This window comes from Lepidochelys kempii, chromosome 3 (assembly GCF_965140285.1).
Source record: "Lepidochelys kempii isolate rLepKem1 chromosome 3, rLepKem1.hap1, whole genome shotgun sequence".
Classification (NCBI taxonomy): Eukaryota; Metazoa; Chordata; order Testudines; family Cheloniidae; genus Lepidochelys; species Lepidochelys kempii.
The window spans coordinates 149,257,816-149,273,680 of NC_136382.1; positions in this window are offsets into that span (position 1 = coordinate 149,257,816).

Consider the following 15,865-nt stretch of genomic DNA (forward strand, 5'->3'; position numbering starts at 1 on the left):
GATAAAAAAATAATCTGTAGGCAGACTCCCCAGCATGGGAAATGTCAGTCCAAATGGTTGGATGGACAGCTAGAGACAACTGAAATCACTTATAATGAAAGGCTTTAGGCAATGTTAACTATCATGTGTGGCATACTGGGGTACAATTAAGACCGGAAGTGGAGATACTGTGTCACCTGTGCCCTGCAACCTTAGGTGCTTTACAATGCCTTGCTATAGTAGCCCCCATCTGGGCCACTCAAACAGCCTTCCAGCATGCAAGCTATGCCCTGAGTGTCTGTGTGTAACTGCAGCCTGCCAGCTACACCCTATCTCTCAGCCTTGGTTATATTGAAGGTGACCCCAACACCCCTTCCCCCGGTTCCAGATCTTCCCCCAGAAATGTATGATCTATATTGTATTAAGTCCATTATTTCTTTAAGGGGGTAATATGCCAGCTTATTATCTTAAACAGTTGCCCAGACACTTCAGTTTATATGCACTGGATTAGCTAAAACAGTAAAACAAGTTTATTAACTACAAAGAGATAGATTTTAAGTGAGTATAGGTAATGAGGCATGAAAGTCAGAAATGGTTACAAGAAAAATAAAGATAAAACGCTTACTGGTATCTACATACGAAACTATCTTAGTTGCAAAGCAAACTTTCACACCACGTGTTTCCAGTAAAGTTACTAACCAAACTCTACAGGTCAGGACCCCTCCCCCAGTGTCCAACAACTGGTTCTTTTCGTCTTCTTGGGTACAGAGAATGAGGTGGGCGGAGGGAGAGAAGGGTGTCTTCAGGTGTTTGTCCCTCCTTTTAATAGTTGCAGTCCCCCTCTTGAAAAACATTTTAAGCTGAGACCCAGGACCCAAATAATCTATGTGGAAGGATATTCCTTGCTGATTTTTTCACCTGTTTTAGCTTCCTTTGTTTTCCTTTTCTGCCTGATGACTCTATTTTTTTCCCCAATGCAAATTAAGGCATGGCGACATTCCTTTGTTTAGGACAGATCTCTTTGGCGATTTCTGTTTGGGCAGGGCTGTGGGGTTTGGAACATGTGTTAATACCAATAAACAGGGAAATCTTGTAACTTTACATACAGTGTTGCCACACATATTTTATCAGGACAGTACTGACCAGCAGATTACGCATTTTCAAACAGTATCTTACAAGGCACACCTTGTACAAAGATTATTACAATAATGTGTACGGTATTTCATCACAGCCTGGCACAACCAGCTCCGCCTTTAATAACACAACTTCCTTTTTTAAAAGTTTTTCATCTAAATTGAAAACACTGATAAATTAGTCTAACAATTACAATGTTTGAACTTGGAAAATGCCCCCCCCCCCTTTTTTTTTAGTTGCTATCATTGCAACATGAATATGTCTCAATTGGTCTCTTTGGTCAATTCTTCCATCTTTTGCATTAACTATAAAACAAAGTGGGCCAGAATGTCAGCTGCTGTAAATTGATGGTGCTCCATTGACTTCAATGGATATATGTCGATTTATCCAGCTGAGACTCTGGCTCATTGCCTTCAATTGAATTACTTTGATTTACACCAGTTGAATATCTGGCTTTGACTTGAGTGGAGCTATGCTGATTTATACCAGCTGAGGATCCGACCTTCTGACTTCAACGGATATATGGATGGTTAGATACAATGCTACACCCCGGACCTCTTCAGCTTAGTCTATCTTCTGTGGCCCCTCTGCAAAGGAGTGAATTTCTCCCTGAAAACTCATTTGTATAGGGTGTATGTGAAGTCCTGGTTTCTCTGTCTTTCACTCATAGCTTGTATTGGTGCTTGTAGTATTTTGTTCTGAGCTGTTTTCTCTGGAGATAGTGCACACAGTGCTTTTATCATGTTCGCATGAACTGCTACTGCTTGTTCCACATCATCACTAACTGCTGTGTCCCTGATGGTGCTTACAACCATTACAAAAAATCATCAAACTCTGTGCAGCCCCCTGCAAGACCTGGCATTGCTTTTTTGAACGACACATACGTTCTCTCCTCTATCTTCATTTCCCTTGATGCATATGCTACAGGCAACCATTCAGTCCGGTGATGCTTCAGCAGTCCTGCTCCAAGCTCTCTATTTGAGGCATCTGTAACAGGTCAAAGAACTACATCATAGGCTGATGTCAGTACATATTGCAACTCCTTGAGCTCTCACTCTTTTCTGCTGTGGCATTCGTGACCATTCTGCATGTTTGAGAAGTTGTCTTGCATTCATTGTTCAAGCAGCATAACTGGGTATGAACTTACTGACATAACTGAATGCTTGTTTGCAGTGCTGTAATAGCCATGTTGGCCCCAGGATATTAGAGAGACAAGGTGGGTGAGGTGATATCTTTTGTTGGACCAACTTCTGCTGGAGAAAGAGACATGAGTTGAGGTTACACAGAGCTCTCCTTCAGGTCTGGGAAAGGTAATCAGAGGGCACGTCTACACTAGAAGCATTACAGTGCGCAGCTGCCGTGATGCAACCGCACTGCAGTAGCACGTCTGGTGAAGGCACTCTATGCTGACGGGAGAGAACTCTTCCGTTGGCATAATTACTCCAGCTCCACAAGAGGCGGAAGCTATGTCGGCGGGACTCGGGAGAGCATCTCTCGTCAACATAGCACTGGTGTGGACAGTGCTTAGGTTGCTGTAGCTTCTGTCGCTCAGGAGGATGTCTCTTTTGCACACCTGAGTGACGTAGGCTAGAATGACTTAAATGGTAGTGTAGACCTGTCCTGAGTGTCACAGCTAAATAGGCAGTGGAACAGATTGTTAAACATAAGGAGCTAACACATGATTTAAGAGACCATTCAAGATGAAGTGAGCAATTAACTCCTGTGCAGTCATAGGAGAAAGGAGGGTTAGTGGGTTACAGATTGTTGTAATGAGATGTAAAATCAGTGTCTCTACTGAGTCCATGATTTTTAGTTATGAATTTCATCTCCCAGGCTCATCTTTTGAACATGTTTTGCAGGGTTGCTTTTGTGGACAAGGCCTGAGAGGTCAGATATGGAGTGATCAGTTCATGAAAAGTGCGTGCCCATGGATGATCATGTGTTTTTGACATTTATCTTTTTAATGTGTGAGTTCATTTGCAAATGTAGGGATTGGTTGGTTCACCTACATGGTCTCTGTTGGGGCATTTAGTGCACTGGATGAGGTACACCACATGTTGTGATAGGCATTTGTAGGAACTGAAAGGTGTATTGTGGGGGGTGAAACAGTGGAGATATGTAGCAGTGGAGATATGTCTTCAGGGTTTGTATCTGTTGTTCTGGAAGAGCGTGGTGCTTCTTTGAGTTGGTATGTCCTGGGGTCTGTGGGGAGCTTCTCGAGGCTGGGAAGTTGTTTGAAGGCCAGAAGAGGAGGTTCAGGAAAGAATTGTTTCAGGATGCTGTCTCCATCAAGTATGGGCTGTAATTGTTTAAGGATATTCCGTATGGGTTCTAATGTGGGGGTTATTGGTGACAACTAAGGGTGTGCGGCCAGTGGGTTTCTGAAAAATGAAATGTTTCCCTTTTAATGATTCTGTTCAGCTGCAGGGCTCATTTTCCCTTTTCCTGGTGCAATGGGTTATTTCCAGTGGGGAATGAAGGCTGGTTTCAAGATAATCCATTTACTGAGAAATGAGCTCAATGGTTTATTGCCTGCTGTTCTAGGATCTGGCCTAGCTGCTCGAACTGACTCAAATGTTCTATGCCTGAGAAAAAGTGAAAGGCAACAGGAAATGTAGCCCACCTTTTAACTAGATCTTCCTGTGCCTCAACTTAACTCTTGTAGCACATGTCTGTGTGTCTGGCTGTGGCGGGGAGCTGTAGATGTCCCTCAGGTCACCATGAGAGATGAGAGGACCTAGCCAGAATAAAAGGGGAATAGGACCTAGCCAGAGTAAAAGCAACCAAGGGGAAAAATGCCGTGTGTCAGTTGTGAGTCAGATTCCATTTAATTCTTGGTAACCTGCCTAGTATTAATACACTCATTGGCCCTTCTTCCCCAGTCTGTGGCAGGTCTGTGCCTTTATAAACCTGGTAAGATAGGCTCATGGACAGACATATAGAGTTAGGACACCGAGGCTCAACTTGGAAAGAACTGAAGAAAGGGATGATGCTTAAGCAGATGTCTGTTAAATACTATGGAGATGTCTTCACTGCAGAGTTTGCCTGAGTATGGGCACCTAGGCTAGCCAAGCCTGGGTGTGAGCATCCACACTTCTAATCAACACTTGACTCACTCATGTAGCTGTGTCAACATTAGCACTGCATTAACCTGGATTAGGCACTAGGAGTTCTGCGGCATATCCCATGGTTCTTCAAGCTGCAGAGCTTTAGTAATCATTTTGCAGTGTATGGTGGGAGAACTTGTCTGTCCTTCCTGGACCCTGGTGTGGAAGTGCAGAGGCGGGTTTCTATTCCCCTCTGGAAGCCAACTACTCCAACCCAACCTGTTCAGTGTTGGCAAATCAACTGTTGGTATTGTGGTGACGGAGGTTTGCAAGATGGTATGCTGTAGTTTACCCACAGGTGGTGGAGATTGCTAATGCCCCCAAAATAACAGCTGATTTTGAGAGAATGGGGTTCCTGAACTGTGCTGGGTCCATCAATGCCACACAGGCCTTTTGTCTGCCCCCACAAGGTGCACATGAATATGTCAACCAGAAAGGAGAGTTACTGCTCGCTCATTATGCACGTCTTGGTTGACCACAGAGTATACAAAAACCAATGTGCAACGCACCAGCACGGTGCATGACACTAGGGTGCTCCAGAGATCTGGCATTTACCTATTTCAGTGGTCCTCAAACTTTTGTGCTGGTGACCCCTTTCACATAGCAAGCTTCTGAGTGCGACCCCCCCTTATAAATTAAAAACACTTTTAAATATATTTAACACCTTTATAAATGCTGGAGGCAAAGCAGGGTTTGAAATGGAGGCTGACAGCTCACGACCCCCCATATAATAACTTTGCAACCCCCTGAGGGGTCCCGACCCCCAGTTTGAGAACCCCTGACCTATTTGAATAAGAAGAGCCCAGGTGAACTCTGCCGTGAAGACATATCTTTAGGGTTTAGTTGAAACAATTTCTAAACAAGAAATGTCAACCCATTCCACCTTAAATGTTCATAGCGGGTGAAATTTACCCCCTGTGCAGAGGGACAGCACAAAGCTTACGCACAATTGAAGTTTTGTCCTGGCCCTTCACCTAGGGGTGGATTTCATCCAGTCTGCTGGGGATCTCCAAAATGCTCTTAGCATACAAAAGCCAGGGAAGTAAAGAGATGTGCTAAAGATACAACAGAGGAGTTAACATTGCATCCTAATACCACATATTTACCACCCTCTGAATCAACATTCCCCACCCTGGCTCCAAAATTAATCCACAACTTTAGACTCAGAATGTTTAAAGAAACAGGGGGAAAAATAAGTCACTGGTCTATTCTTCAAAATCTCAGTGTAAACATTGGGTGACCTATTCCCTTGTTCTTTTCCTAACCTCACTGAACTCTGGAAGCAAGCAATAAACAGCAAGGTTAATTAAATCCGTTTCTAAGTATAACATCCCCACTTCCCTTCTCCGTGCTAGCCAGACTTTTAGAGCTGTGTGTGATGGGCAAATATAACCCTGTTAGAATTTAAAAACATGATCTTGGGTTCCTTTAGATACAAAGGAATCTGGATTTCTTTGGGCTGAAATGAGTCATTCAAAACAGGAAAGCAGCAGGCATTATAATTAGATAGCCCCGATCACTAAAGTAGCTGAGTGCCTCACAAGAACTGATGGCTATTCTGTGAAGCATTGTCCCCATTTTACAGACGGGGAATGGAGGCACAGAGAGAGAAATGACTTGCCTAAGATCATGCAGGAAGTCTGTGGCAGAACTGAACTCAGATTTACAATGCAGTGCTTTAACCACACACTATTGGGGGTCTAGGAACTTGTGGCACCAAATTCAGCCAAGTGCAGGTTGGACTAGGTAGATGCAACTACTGTGGCCACCTCTGAGGCTGTAATGTTGGTGTAGGTTACACTTTGGATGCATACTGGGAATGCTATGTGAATATTAGCCCTTGCAACAGAGCAAGCTATTCCAAAGAACATAGAGGGGTAGGGTTAGGAACAGATTAAAAGGGCAATATATGTTCCCCATATTAAAATTTCTTATTGAATCCCCAAGAGAGATAGGAAAGTAGAACCAAGCTGCAGGGTGTGCACTATAGAACTGCTTTCTCTTTTCCTCCTTATTACCCTTATCTGAAAAAAACTAGACAACTGAGGTGCTTTTACTTTAGGGTGACGTAGGAGTGACATTTTCTTTAAAGCTGGGAGAAGCCAGTGTTTGCTGCTGTCTGTAAGACTCCATTTTGGATCAGATGAAGAGGCTGATTGGCCAAAACATTTTAGGGGTGGGGCTAAAGGACTATGAAGCTATAAAGGATTCTTGGCCTAAACTACTCACTCCGGTTTAGGAGTGTAGTTGATTGGAAGTCTAGAGTAGACTTGGAGTCCTCATTCTTACGAGTACGTTTAGCCTAGCTCAGAAGTTTGCTCTAGTTTGGGAATACACCATAGCTCAAAGGCTTGCCGTAGTCTAGCAGTTTAGTTCTGCTTGGGATCTTATTCCAGTTTCAGTAGCTTAATTTGGGTTTGGAGATTAGGCCAGGCTAGTGATGGTAGGTTTCAGTTAGATGCCTTTTTGCCTCAAAGGGGTGTTTATTTCTTGGGAAGCTGCTACTAGAATCTTGTAAATCTAAATTAACATGTTCACTACAGATCTTAAGATAAAAATCCCTTATTTAATGTAATCTCACTGCATTTAACATGTGGGCCAGACTCATTGGATCACTAATCTACAGTAATATGACCCTATATCTTGTGGCCTTTATTTCAGTAAAAGCCCCCTACTGAGATCAGGGGGTCCCACTTTTCAAGGCACAGTACAAATTCATAGTAAGAGTTAGTCCCTGACCTAAAGAGCTTAATCCCTAAATAGGCAAGACAGCCAAAGGGTGGGAGGGTAAACTGAGGCACCTTGCTCAATAGCACAGCTAGTAATAGAAGTGAGGTCTCCTGACTCTAAGCCTGGTATGCTACCTGTTAGCCCATGTTGTCTCTTATAAAGCACTCTGGGTTTCCTGATTGCCTGGCTTGGTTCTATTTCTAGCTATATGCTGAGACGAGAATCAACAGCAGATGCTAGTAACTTCCCCTAATGGGTCCTTGGTCATGAAGCAGTTTACACCACCTGCAGATAACTAATTGTATCAGGGTATGTGAACTGGATTGGTTCAGCTGAACATTATTGTGGTTTCATGGGAGGGGCGGGGAAGTACCACCTCATCTGTCTGTTAATAATAATGAAATAGGAGCTTATTTTTCAGTTCCTCAGCTTGCATGTATCTATGTAACCACAGCAATATAAATTAATAACAGAAAACAGGACCAGCCCATCCCCTACATAGAAAACATACCTGAGTCATCACATGAGGCAAGCACCTGGTGAGCTTTGCAGGGTGCCCCAAAGCTTAACAGAGTCTGACTCTCTTGCAGTCAAATGTACAGGTACCCATGTTCTAGAGGCTGCACTGGCTATAATATGACCCCTCCCCGCCTTAGACTAACACCATTAAGCAAATAGGCCATTGTACTCTACACTGGGTGCAGCTTGTGGGTGGCTTACAAGTGATCCCCTAGCCTAGATGGAGTTTTATGGTATCCAATCCAGTGGGTGCCTGTGGTTAGGGTTACATCTCAGAGAAAAGATGGCAGCAGCTGTGCCAAATGTAGATGAAATAGAGCACCACTAACCACTTGGTGGTCCAGGAATTATTGAGGCCCAGAGGTACCCCTAGATTGCAAATCCTTCTGTTAAGGAATGGGGACAACCTATCAATAGTATGGCAGATACAAACAGAACATGGTAGGGTTAGTATCCCCCAACCAGTCAGCATTAGAGCTGTGTTAGGTGGAATGAGCCACAACCAGGGATCCTGTCTTGGCTGGGCACTGGGAGAACACTGATGCCACATCATCCTAGTGAGATAGAAAAGTCCTAGAGTTGGGGGTCTGCTCATGTCAGGGCAGCCCAAACAGCCTCACTATCTCCCCCAGAGGCCTCACAGGGGTCTATAGAACAGAACCCCCCATGTAGAGCCCTCGGGATGGGTGAGGCCAGCCCCGCTCCCACTTGGACTATCTGAAAGCAGAGAGCTTTGTTTTAGGTGAGGGAAGAGGAAGGGGCAAAGGTTCCTTTCCTTCTCCCAGATATGCGTGCAAGCCTTCCTTGTTATTTGCTTCCACCATTCTAAAATATTTTTTCTTCGCCCCTCGCTCCCTTCCCTAACTCTACAACTCCAATAAATGTCAGGCCAACCTCACTTAAAATATATATCTATTTAATGAAAAGTCCACGCTGCTCCCCTGCATTGAAATCCAGCTGTAACACAAACTGATACATTGTTCACCATGCCATTTAAATTATGCATACAAAGTGCCCAGGAGACTTCCAACTTTTTTTAAAAAATCCCACCAGAATACTAGCTCATAGCTCCTGACTGGACCCCGTGTGATGTTATTCAATACTCAGAGCCATCCAGTTTATTTGTGATCCCTAAACACTAGCCAAAGGCAACATAGCATGGTAGGTATTTACAACCTATCCATTATCTTATCAGAGCTTCAGGTACAGCTGTAAATAGCTTGTTCCAGCTGGATGATTTGCTGATTTAAATCTAATTTTAGAAGCAGGAACTGGAGAATATGTCCTAGTTAAATTCACTTGCACCCCAGGGATGGAAATTTAACTGCAGAACCTTGTCATTTAAAAGGTAAAATATTGCGTCAATGTGGCTCCTTCAGTTTGAGGCAGTAGGGCTGGGTCCTCAAAGATCCCGTCGCTAGGATGTTCGCTCTGCACCAAAGTCCACCAGAGGGCTCGTTGAGTGTGATGGGAGTTGTTTTACCACCCCTCCTGGCTGTCACACCTTTAGTATATGGGGTCAGACCAAATAAGGCCACATGAATCCCTCAGCCTCAAAGGAATCCTGAAAGGGGAATGGAGGAAGTGGGTGTGGTGGTTCTGAGTTTTTCTAGAAGCAAATGGTGTCAGAGAAATAGCAAGGTGGAGGAATTATCCACTAATATGTGTGGCAGACCCACTGGAGATCTACAATGCATTCCAGTGGGGAACACAAAGGAGACTACAAACCACTAGATAGTCCTTCAGAAACTATTCCAAAATGTCACTTGGGAAATACATGTGTCCTTCACAAGAGACAAGATGCCCCGTGACACCACTGACCGCTATTTTACAGACCATGTACTAAAGCTAAGCAGTGTGCATTTGGACAGTTGGCAGTTGATCTATTTGAGACTAAATTATTTGTGCTGTTTAACCAGATCACAGCAAGGTTATTGCTAGAAATAGACTTGACTTTGTAAAGAACAGTGGATGTTTGCAGGGCTAGTGAAATCTGTGTTTCCCAAATGGAAGTGTTAAAAAGCAGTGAAGAACTGAAGTGCATCTAATTAAAAAAGCATGCCAAAACATAAAGGCAGAATACAAGGGGAAACAAAGTGCAGAGACCACTCTTGTTTGCAATAAGTGTGGAAGCAGTCGCAGCAGAAAGCAATAGTCCAACAAAAGAGGTGTGATGTTACACTTGCAATAAAAAGCAACCATTTATGAATGGGTGTTGCTCACAACAGCATGGGCTGCGAAAAGAGACAAAACCAAAATCTGTTCATAAATATACGGTTGGGGGACAAAGTTTTGGTGATGATAATGATGCAAAACCAAAGTTCTTTGTTGGGCCTCTTACTAAATCTAGAAAGGAAGGTTCTACCACAGATTGGATTGTGATATTGAAACTAGATGAATAAAAAGTGAATTTCAAGTTAGAGGTTGGTACTGGAGTTAAGAGTCAAAAGTTAAAATACGAAAGAGCAAGCGTGTTTCATATAGCGGGACACAAAAACAGTTCAATGGCAAACCTCCACAGGCACGTTAGTACAAGGACAAAATGTCACTCCAGAGTTTGAAATAGTGGGACATGAGGTCCTATGTATGCTTGAGTTGAACTGAAGTCTGCAAATGCAGGCACATACTTTGTGTAATGAACAAGATGCAAAACATGTTCTTAAAGAACTTCTGAAGGTTTTTAATGCACTGGGCTGGATTAAGAATATAATATATCTCATTGATATGAATTCCAGTGTACACTACATATATAAAATTGTGTGTACATGTGACCAAGTAAAATCCCATTAGCACTGTGAGATAGTCAAAATTGAACTTGACCAGATGGTAAAATTAGGTGTTACTGAGTGAATATAGACATCTGGTGCCTGAGTTAACATCAAGCTCACAGTAACCAAACTAACCAGTTAAAGATCTGTATAGAACCAAAGACTTAGATAAGACCTTCAAATGCTAATGCCTATCCCCCAAAAACAGTTGAGGAGGGTGTGTCTAGACTCCAAAATGCAAGAGTATTTTCAGGTTCCGATGCAAGCCAATGGCTTTGTCAAGTCCAGGTTGATACAGAACAGGCAAATATCTGCGCCTTCATGTCCCCTTTTGATAGAAGTAAGTTTAAGCAATTTCCTTTTGGGATTGCCTCGGGGCCTGAGCTGCAGCAAGTATCGTACCCCAATCTTTGTAGATTTGGATGTAGTGGACCTGACTATAGATGGTGTGCTGATTTGGGGTGAAAATGACCAACAGCACAATAAGAGACTGTGCAATGGTCTACTGCTAGCCTAAGGAAACCGAAGAAGGTATGAGTAAATGAAGAAGCACAGGCAGAACTACCCCCTACAAGATGTAAGCAATTAATGGAATAAGTTACTGCAAGTAGCAATTGAAGAAAAGAGCTCAAGAGATATCTAGATCTATTTCTAGAGGAGGGAAAAGAGGGTTGTCTTTGAAATACAGGACAATGGGAATAAGGATTTTTAAAAGGAACACATTTAGGGATATTGATTTATATAAGGCGGAATAACTAGTACTCCATAGGGACAGGAGCCCATTATTCCTTGAGGCAATATCACTTAAATGGATGGTACCTAGAGCCCACAGCAGACACTGAGGATTTGAATGCATGGCAGCTAGTGAATGGAGAGCATTTAGGATGCTAGTTTTCCAAGCCCCTCTTTTAGAACACACAAAGCTACATCCTTCCCATGACAAAAGTTCTGAGCCAGTGATTTTCCTTTTGCAATGGCTCACATTGGTGACTGGGCCTCCAGGACTGGCCATGGAATGTGGCCAGATGGCCAGAGAGGTGCCTTTATAAATCTCACAGGCACTGCCAGTCCTTCCCTCATTCCCCTTCTGTGGCTGTTTGTAGGGGTCAGTGGGTACCCTAGATTTTATAAATGGAGCCAAAATCCTAGGCTTGCCACTTTGTAAGAGGTTAAAATAAGGCGCATGTGGGGACATACAGAGAACAGAATCTAGACTATGGGAAATGGTGGTTACTTGGTTGGATAAACAATTTGCTACTGTGAGCATACATTTGAATAGAGGTGCCTTGGGCTGCTGGTGTCAATACTTCATTTTGGAATTGTATTTGAGGTGAAGGTAAACCCCTCTGGAGGAGCCAGAGAACAGTTATATAGGGGAATATGTGGAAAAGGCATGAAGGCACTTCACAAGGGGCGGCCAAAGTATCAAAAGGGAACTGTGTGGAGAAACCAGAGTGAAGTGAGGGTAAACAGCTGACATCAGCATATCAAACAGTCAAGCCCTTCATGGGGTAACACAGGGAGTCCTTTTACCCCCACGCGCACAAAGATTGAACAATTTATGGTTGTGTCAGTCACACGTCTGGGTGTCTCATTTAAATGAATGAGGTAACATCTCCAAGGCCTTCTGAAATGGATGGTGCTCCAGAGGGAGAGGCCTCTATCACTTTGAAAATAACACAGCTAAACCAATTGCAATTTTTATACGGTCACCCTCTGTGCATCAAATTCATGCTAAGATTGTCAGCTACTGTTAAAACTTCAAGCAAATGCAGTGCACCTTCCTATATTATTGCATAGACTCTCTTGGAATGGCAGAAGATCAGCTGTTGGACCCATGTGGAAAAAGGTGTATAATGTGCCATATTTATGACATTTACCAAACTGGTTCCATTTGATATCACTCAAACACATAAACAGATGGGATCTCATTCTCCTTTACACTAAGGAGCCTTTAAAATGGCCTGGATAGTGGATAGGAGGGGGAGAAGGAGGCAGGAGTTGGGGTGTATTGGAGAAGGAGGAACAGACTGGCTAGGGGCACAGGGGCAGAATGATTTATGATCACTAAAGCATACTCCTTTACAGGATCTGGAACTGAATTCATGGGTCCTTAGTTTCCATATGCCTGTGCTGTCAACAAATAGCTGTGAAATCCACTGTCAGTCTCACAGTTCGTTCTTCACCTTACTGCTGTTAGTTACTCAATTATCTTAAGAAGCACAGATCTGTACTGTGGCTCTAAGGAACTTATTGATGACTCAAGTTGGGAGTCAATATGATGGAATTTCTATTTTTTCCATTTTTAATTTTTTAAATGTAATTTCCTATGCTAAATGAATGTCAAACTTGCAAAGTTAAGCACTGAACAGTTAGGAAATGCAAGAATTAGGTTGTCTGTACAAATAGAGAATAACAACCTTCTACTGCTATCAGTTACTTTGTTAGCTTCAGTGGTAGAGGTCTATGCTGTGGCTCTAATGGTTTCAGTCCTGCTGATGACCCATGATACAGCCAATATGTTTCTATATTATACAGTTTGGGGTTTCTTCAGTTTGCTTTTGACAAAATTAAGGAAAGAACATATGAAAAAGCTACATTAAAGGAACATTAAGATTTCAGAGTGACATAGAAAATGCCAAAAGAAAAGGAGTACTTGTGGCAACTTAGAGACTAACCAATTTATTTGAGCATGAGCTTTCATGAGCTACAGCTCACTTCATCGGATGCATACTGTGGAAACTGTGCGACTTTCTATTCAACATTAATTCAGCTCCCATGTGTATGCGACACAGTCTTTAGTTACATTATCATAAATTATATTTTCTACAGGACCCCTGCTTCATTCAGTGCGGAGGGCAGGCCATGCTCTGGGAATGAATCAGGGCTGTGCAATGAAGAAGGCTATTGTCTGGTAGGAGTCCTATTTTGTGTGTTGCAGATGTTGGAAGGGATGTGCTATTTGTAGTACTGGGACAGGCATGTCTAGGCCCAAGCATAACTAAAGGCCTGTCCCCTCAACTAAGGGGGAGGAACCCCTAAGCCCAGGCCACAGCTGATTGCTAGGGACAACGAAGGAGAAAACAAGAAGGGAAGTGAGGTTAAAGGTTGAAGATAAGACAGCCAGAAGGGGATGCTGAGCAGAGATTCCCCGGACAGCGTCCACTGCCCGTCAAAAGTGTCTGGAGAGTCAGTGGACAGTGCTGAGAGGAACTCTGGCCAGAGATGTGATTGAACAAGGGAGTAGAAATAGGGCCCACAGTCACAGAGCACTTCTACTGCCCAGCTTTTTTCTCTGGTGTGATGGATACTTCTTGGCCAGCACCAGTAGGAGGTTGACAAGGAGGTCTCGCAACTTTGTGGGTCCACAGATGGGGTGTGAGTGGATCAGGAAGTGTGGGAAGAAGTGCAACCAGAACCTAAATAGGAGGTTATGGAGAAGCTGGAAGAGGGGCTACAACCTGACACACTCCACATAGATGTGTGCCAGGGTCTCCTTCTCACTGCAGAAAGGACAGGTGTCGGTGGAGTTCGTGAAGCATGCCAACTACACACCTGTGCTTATGGCTCCATGAAGGAGCTGCCAGCTGATATCCTCAGTGGGCTGTGGGACCAGAGTGAAGTACAGACTAGACCACTGAGGTCAGGGTGTGACACCATGGTGAGGAAGTAGATGGTATGAAGGATGATTGTATACAGATGTTTCCTGGATGCAGTTTGGAGGCAGACTTACTGGATGTCATTCAGCCAAGTTAGGTTGCCCATTGCGGGCTGCCAGAGAGGCTTACAGGGCAGGGGATGAAAAGTTCTGGAGGTCCTGGGGTGAGAAGTGGATGGGGAGCACCCTCCTGCAGGACCGGCCCAAAGAAGGCCAGAGAAGCAGGACACAAGGTTGCCCTCACCTCCTGGGCACATTACCGGGGACATATAGGATGTACAGCCCCATGCTCAGGCTTAGTGTCACAGGATTCACTCAGTCCCTCCAACTGTAGTCCAGGAGGTCTCCGACTCTGGTGGTGACAGCCAGACCAACCTGCAGCACAGTATGGGGGACTCCTTCACCTTCATACACTGATGGAGGTTGTATAGCAGGGGTTCTGTTAGGAGGTCCTCCCCATCAGGAGCTGTACAGACCTGGTCACTAAAACTAGCTTTCAGGTCCTGAGGAGGTAATGGTAGAAGACTGGCAGCTCAGAGAGGGCTTGGAGGGAAACCTCTTGGTTGGAGGGTGTATATTGACTGAGGCACAGGGGACTGCAGAAAGAGAAAGGAAGGGCTCATGGTTAAGTCAGCTGAATGTTACCCTGGAGAACTGGATTCTATCCCTGCCTCTGCCCCAGAGTCCCTGTGTAATGCTGGGCAATTCACCAGAACCAGACTTTTCACAGGTGGCCATTCACTTTGTGTTCCTCATTTTCTGGGTTCTCAGTGTAAGACACCTATGGCCAAGCTTGCAGAACTGTTGAGCCTTCTTAGCTGTAACTGAAGTCAATGGGAGATGTACTCGGAGCATATAAAGTGCTATAAAAATAGCACTAGGTACTCTGGAAAATCAGGCTCAATGACATCCCAAATTGGAGACCCCAAATTAATGGGCAATTTTGACAATTTTGACCTTAAACTCGATGTGCCTCTATTTCCCAGCTGTAACATGGTGTAGCAACACCACCTAATCTTATAGGTGTGTTGCGAAGATAAATTAATCTATGTTTGTGAAAAATTTGGCTATTACTGTGGCAGCACCATAGAAAGGCTCATGAGGACGTTTAATAATTCTGTTTTCAGTGCAGGGTTTGAATGGTGTGTGGAAAATAGGCCTGAGGCCACACATTGAATGAAGAGGTTGAAAGGGAGACATTGAATAGCTATCCATTCACTGAATGAGGCAGAAGTCCTATGGAAAAATAGCATGGGATCACTGCACAGGCAACTTATTCTGGCATTTCCTAACTTCTGAGTGCTTGGCTTTGCAACCTTAATGTTCTTTCAGTGTAGTATTTTGGATGATATATATATAATGCTGAATACATAGATATTCTGTGTGTAAGTTTTAGTGTAACCTCTTTTCCCACCAACTGAATGTTTTTCACAAACACTGTGTCTGTATTTTAAATGCTGCTTGCTCTGTCCAGTGTTACTTCAATCTCACAAGGAATACACCCCATCAAATCAAAGTCCTTAATCAAATTCCAACTACTGTGGTATACGTCCTAAACTCCTTCTCATATCCATGGATTGACTCACTGGTCACTCTTTATTTTGTTCCCTATGGTTCATTCTCACCCACTCTTTTTGCCTAAACATATTGAAGAAACAGGCCCCATACTTTGATGACTTTTCCAATCTGCAGTTTGTAGTAGACTGAGATAATCTCTGCATGTCTTCCAGGGCTGGCACAGAGTTTCTTGAATATGTAGTATCAGTGCCTGAGGTTAAGCAGGAATTTTTATCATACAGGATATATTGTATTTCATTATAGTTGAGTTTTGAAAATATTAAAATAGACCTGTTTTGTGTGTGTGAGTCCCCGATATGTCACATACTAGCTATATTTGCAACACCTGTTATATTTAAAGAAAGGTTGAAGTCACAACTACTACTGTAGTTAGAATATTATTGGGCTTTACC